The following is a 6,972-nucleotide window of genomic DNA, read 5'->3' on the forward strand; positions in this document are numbered from 1 at the left end:
AATGTACACCTTCCACACATTTGGGTAGATCATGAAAGACTCAAAACACAAAACAAAAATATTTAACTTAATCTTATAAAGAAAACTAGAGGCCTGGTGCATGAAAATTGTGCATGGGGGGGCAGCTGTCCCTCAGCCCAGCCTGCACCCTCTCCAATCTGGGACCCCTTGAGGGATGTCTGACTGCCCGATTAGGCCCGATCCTAGGATCGGGCCTAATCGGGCAGTCAGACATCCCTCTCACAATCCAGGACTGCTGGCTCCCAACTGCTTGCCTGCCTGCCTTCTTGATTGCCCCTAACTACTTCAGCCTGCCAGCCTGATCACCCCCTAACTGCTCCCCTGCAAGCCTGATTGCCCCTAATTGCCCTCCCCTGAAGGCCTGGTCACCCTAACTGCCCTTCCCTGCAGGCCTGGTCCCCCCAACTGCCCTCCCCTGCAGGCCTGGTCCCCTCCAACTGGTCTCCCCTGCAGGCTTGGGTCCCTCCCAACTACCCTTCCCTGCAGGCCCGGTGGCCCCCAACTTCCCTCCTCTGCCAGCCTGGTCACTCCTAACTGCCCTCCCCTGCAGGTTTGATCACCCCCAACTGCCTTCCCTTGCAGGCCTGGTCCCTCCCAACTGCCCTCCCCTGCTGGACATCTTGTGTCCACATGGAGGCAGCCATCTTTTACCACATGGAGGCAGCCATCTTGTGTGTTGGAGTGATGGTCAATCTGCATATTACTCTTTTATTAGATAGGATAGAGGCCTGGTGCACGGGTTGGGGCCAGCTGGTTTGCCCTGAAGGGTGTCCTGGATCAGGGTCGGGGTTCCCTTGGGGTGTGGGGCGGCCTGGGTGAGGGGCCTTTGGTGGTTTGCAGGCTGGCCACACCCCCCGGCGACCCAAGCAGAGGCCCTGTTATCTGGGATTTATTTATCTTCTATAATTGAAACTTTGCAGCCTTGAGCGGAAGCCAGGGCTGGCCAGGGTGGGCGGGAAGCTTGGCTTCCTCCATCACTGGGGGCAACCCAAGCCTCCTGCTCTCTCCAGCTCTGTGGCCGCCGCCATATTTGTTGGGTTAATTTGCATACTCACTCCTGATTGACTGGTGTGTGTGGCTTGTGGGCGTAGCGGAGGTATGGTCAATTTGCATGTTTCTCTTTTATTAGATAGGATAGCTCACATATATAGAGTGCTTATGATATTCCAGGAACACTTCAAACCACTGTTGTGTATAGTATCTTGTTCAATTTTCTTAGTAGTCCTATGAGAAATTATCCCCAATTTATATATGAGGAAATGAGGCACACGTTGATTAAATTTCTTTTTTTTTTCTTTTGAGGAAGTCTTTTTATTTTTTTATTTTTATTTTTTAATAAATCTTTATTGTTCAGATTATTACAATTGGTCCTCTTTTTTCCCCCCATAACTCCCCTCCACCTGGTTCCCAACCCATCCTCTGCCCTTACTCCCCCCCCACCACTGTCATCATCCATAGGTGTACAATTTTTGTCCAGTCTCTTCCTGCACCCCCACACCCTTTTTCCCCTGAGAATTGTAAGTCCACTCCCTTTCTATGCCCCTGATTTTATTATATTCACCAGTTTATTCTGTTCATCAGATTTTTTTATTCACTTAATTTTTATTTATTTATTTATTTATTTATTTATTTATTTATTTATTTATTTATTAAAAATATATTTTATTGCTTTTTTACAGAGAGGAAGGGAGAGGGATAGAGAGTTAGAAACATCAATGAGAGAGAAACATCGATCAGCTGCCTCCTGCACACCTCCTACTGGGGAGGTGTCCGCAACCAAGGTACATGCCCTTGACCGGAATCGAACCTGGGACCTTTCAGTCCACAAGCCAATGCTCTATCCACTGAGCCAAACCGGTTAGGGCTCACTTGATTTTTAGATTCACTTGTTGATAGATATGTATTTGTTGTTCATAATTTTTATCTTTACCTTTTTCTTCTTCTTCCTCTTCTTAAAGAATACCTTTCAGCATTTCATATAATACTGGTTTGGCGGTGATGAACTCCTTTAGCTTTTTCTTGTCTGTGAAGCTCTTTATCTGACCTTCAATTCTGAATGATAGCTTTGCTGGTAGAGTAATATTGGTTGTAGGTTCTTGTTATTCATCACTTTGAATATTTCTTGCCACTCCCTTCTGGCCTGCATAGTTTCTGTTGAGAAATCAGCTGACAGTCGTATGGGTGCTCCCTTGTAGGTAATTAACTGTTTTTCTCTTGCTACTTTTAATATTCTCTCTTTGTCTTTTGCTCTTGGCATTTTAATTATGATGTGTCTTGGTGTGGTCCTCTTCGGATTCCTTTTGTTCGGGGTTCTGTGTGCTTCCTGGACTTGTAAGTCTATTTCTTTCACCAGGTGGGGGAAGTTTTCTGTCATTATTTCTTCTAATAGGTTTTCAGTATCTTGCTCTCTCTCTTCTTCTGGCATCCCCATAATTCGGATGTTGGTACGCTTGAAGTTGTCCCAGAGGCTCCTTACACTATCTTCATATTTTTGGATTCTTTTTTCCTTTTGCTTTTCCGGTTGGTGTTTTTTGCTTCTTTGTATTTCAGATCTTTGACTTGATTCTTGTTATCCTCTAGTCTGCTGTTGGATCTCTGTATATCATTTTTTAAATTCAGTCAGTGTATGCTTAATTTCTAGTTGGTCCTTTTTCATATCCTCAAGGGTCTCACTAAATTTATCGGCCTTTTCTAGGAAATTCTTGAAAAACCTTATAACCGTGGTTTTGAACTCTATATCCAGTTTTTTGCTTTCCTTCATTTCTTTCATTTGTGACCTGTTTCTTTGTCTCCACATTTTGGCTGCTTCCCTGAGTTGATAGAGTGGCTTTGTGTGCTAGGTGTCCTATAGGGCCCAGTGGCTCAACCTCCCCAGTTACCTGAGGTGGACACTCCTGGTGCACCCCCTTGTGGGCTGTGTGCATAGTCTTGGTGTAGTTAAGCCTTTATTGTTGGTATCACTGGGAAGAATTGACCTCCAGGCCAATTGGCTGTGAGGATCAGCTATGTCTACGATGGGAGAACTTCTGTGCTGGAGACACCCTTAGGAGGCAAGACTTGCTTCAGTGGGGCTTTCGTGCTCACTGAGTCTGCCCCCTGAGTGTGTCCCTTATGGATCTGAGGAGTTGTAATCTGGATGGTCCCACTCTGACCCCTGGGTACACTGGCTCTTGGATCTCCAAGGAGGTGCTAATTTAGCCTCTGCCTGAGGCCACCCAGCAGGAGCTACAGAGAGATCTGCAGATTCCTCTTCTTTGTTTGGGTTTTGGAGGTTCCCAGATGAGGCCCAGCTGTGAAGCAATACAAGCTGCTGTGGAGCCTCGAGCCTTCTTTTGGATGTTTTGGGTCTCACTGACTCAGCTGCAGTTTGTTAGGTAAGTTTAAAATTCAAAGGTCCAGGCCATTCATATGCAAAAGCCTTTGTGCTCAGCTTGGATGGGGCAGAGTCTCAGGGCAGAGCAAACAGCAATGGCTTCATGGTGTGGGATCTCAGGGTGGATCAAACAGCGATGGCTTCCCGTCAGCCCTGCCCTAAGAGGCCCCTGGGTCTCAGTGTCCCGTGGTAATCGTGGTAATCGCTGCAAGCACCTCTGAGAGAAAGCTGCTCTCAAGTTTCGCCCGCTGCCAGACTGTCCAGTTTCTCCCTGTATGATTCTGGGTCCCCAGAATCTCGCCCGAAACTGGAGTTCAGAGCAGTTGGGAGCTTGTGTCTCCCTCCTAACTGAGAAAGCCAGCCGCGTACTCAGGTGCCAGCCCTCTCCGTGCGTGCACCTCCATACGTCTGCCTTCCGCAGCTCCTGTGAGTCTCAGTGAGCTTTTCTCTTCCCTTCTAGTTGTAGAATTTCCACTCAGCCAGCCTTCCTGTGGTTCTGGATGATGTCCGTTTTGTCATTTAGTTGTAGTTTTGAAAATGTTGTGTGAGGCAGCAGTTCAGGTGTTTACCTATGACGCCATCTTGGTTTCTCAAGCTGATTAAATTTCTTGACAAAGGTTACAGAGCCAACAGTTTGAAGTCATGAACTGTGTTCTTAAATACCATGTCATATTGCTTTTTGGGGTGGAATCTAGGTAAGATACCTAGAGGTAGTAATGCCTCAAAGTATTGAAATTGAATAGTAATTTTCCAGGTGAGCAAGAGAGGAAGGGTTTATAGGGGAAACTATGGAGAAATAATGAAGTGGGACTCTTTCCTGCTCAGACAGTTCTGTTGCTGGCAACTTTGCTATGAGCCTTCCTAAGATTTCAGCCAACCCACCAATATTCCTTAAAAACTTTTTGTTATAGCAAATTTCAAATATACCCAAAAAGAGAACAGATTCAGTTTGGTTTTTGGCAAGAATACTTCATTGCAACAATGGCACTTTTGATTGCAACAAATCAGAAGGCATATAATGGTTAAATGGTTCTCTGAGTTAAGATTGATTGAGTGGGATTAGGTGTTATCAACCTGGTCCATTAACAGAAGGCTTCAATCAGCCTGTTTCCTAGCATCATTGTTGTGATTAGAGATTGGCATGGGATGAATAGGGAATGAAGGTTCTCCAGGATGGTAGGTTTATAGAACCAACATATACCTGTTCATTATATATATATATTTTCCCTGAGATGATTTCTTTCATCTCTTTGGCCTCAGGACTAGTGGCCCTTCCTTTGTTATAAATGACTCCTCCTTCAAATGTCAGAGTGAACAAGCTATCTCAGAAGTTTACAGGTAACAACACTGTATTATATACTTGAAAGTTGCTAGGGGAAAAAAAGTTCATAACATAGGAAACCAAAGTTCATAACCAGGAAATCAAAGAGTGGATACTCATAGCTGCGGTGAGTAAATGTTTGAGTATGTGTAGGTTTGTCAGTGCCAGCCATTTGAAATGGGTCTTTTGAATTAATACTGCATCTGGTTATAGAGGAGATAGAATAGTATAAGGACATACTTTTGTTGATTAGCTGCTCTGGGATTACCAAATATATGTAAGAAAACTGGAGCTTGTCTGCTTTGGATCTTTGTGTCATATGTCAAGGGTTAACGAGTTAAAAATCTGCTCTGCTATTGCTTTGTATGACCTGGATTTTCTAGGAAAGATAGTCAACCTAAAAATACAAATATTTTCCTCATTGGTATGATACATGCTCATTATATAAAATAAGATTATTCATGACTGAATCAATTGGAGACAATCACTAGGTAATATTTTTGGTAAATTTTTAGTCCCAGTTTTCAAGTACACTTCCCCCCATAGTTGAGATGCTCTTGCATATAAAGCACTTGGAACGATGCTTGATATGTAGCAGGTGTTCAGTAAAGATTAGCTAAGTCATATGCTATTTTAAGTCATCACTCTTAGCTTTATTTGATAACAAAAATGCTTTCTCATGTTGTACCTAATAAATGTATTTTAAAGCTATGACTATCCAGTGTGTGAATGTGACATAATTTAACCATTCTTTATTTATAGATGTTTAAACAATCTCCAAAATTTATTTTGTTGTAATAACATCATAATGACATATTTGTACAATCCAGCTTTCTAACCTAGAATTTCTGTAGCATTGAGCAACCAAGTTCATACAGGCATTATGTCCATATGGTGATACTTTTCTTAGGTGAAAATCACTCATTTTAGTAGCTCAGTCTTCTAGGATGCAATCTAATGGTAGGAATTCCTGAATAAAATTTTCTGAGCAGCCAGAGATGACCATTTAATCCAAGCAGTAAAGTTACTATATTTAACTTCTGAGAGAGGGCACAGATGCTTTTTCAGAGTCTATTCATTCTCCATTTATATGCAATTTAAACAGTTTTTCAACTGATTTCCCAGCCCTTAGCAAATAAGAAGTAGGAAATTAGAAGGCAATTTGAGGAAAGCTACTACAGGAGGCACACTGGAAACTGAAAGGAAGAACTATGTGCCAAAGGAGAAGAAAAGATTGTAAATGCAGATGCAAGAACATGATTCTGAGGCCACAGAATAAGATGAATGTAAATTCATGTAAAGAAATCATTTTTCCTTGATGATGTTGTGGTAGTGAGGCATTATTAGAATCAATAAATATGTGTTAATCCCTTTAAATATCTCTGTCAAAAGTAAGGTCAGAAATTCTATTTAAACTTTTTCTGAATCTGAAGCCATGATGTGTTATTTTATTTTTCAATTATTGTTTACATTCAGTATTATTTTGTATTAGTTTTAGGTTTATAGCATATACTAGTAGGTCAGATAATCATATACTTTACAAAGTAGTCCCCCTGATATTTCCAGTACCCACCTAATAATATAGTTATCACAATATTATTGACTATATTCCCTGTGCTGTACTTAATATCCCTGTGACTATTCTGTAAATACCAGTTTGTACTTCTTAATTCCTTTCCTTTTTTGCCCTGTTCCCCCAACTCTCCTCCCCTCTAGCAACTATCAATCTGCTCTCTGTATCTGTATATCTGTTTCAATTTTGTTTGTGTGTTCATTTTGTTCTTTAGATTCCACATATAAGTGAAATCATATGGTATTTGTCTTTCTCTGTCTTATTTCACTTCATATAATACCCTCTTGGTCCATCCATGTTGTTGCAAATGGAAAAATTTCATTCTTTTCATGGCCAAGTAATATTCTATTACATATATGTACCACATCTTCTTTTTCCAGTCATCTAGTGATAGGTTCTTGGGTTTCTTCCATGTCTTGGCTATCTCTATTATAAAAACCCCTGGCTGTGATGCTGTCACACCGTGACGACCAAACGCCAAAAGGCACCTGCTGAACATCATATGATTTCTTCATGGGAACAAGTAAGTGTTGCTCTGTTCAATTCTCATCTTCCAACGAAGGTCAATTTAAGTGCTCCTGAGAAGTAAAGGTCAGGGCAGGGAACTATTCTTATCTCCGTCCACAACTGTCTTCAAAATGGGTGGAGCTGGGTGCATGGCGAGGCTCACGCGGGTGGGCGGGG

Source organism: Plecotus auritus, assembly GCF_963455305.1.
Source record: "Plecotus auritus genome assembly, chromosome: 3".
Lineage (NCBI taxonomy): Eukaryota > Metazoa > Chordata > Mammalia > Chiroptera > Vespertilionidae > Plecotus > Plecotus auritus.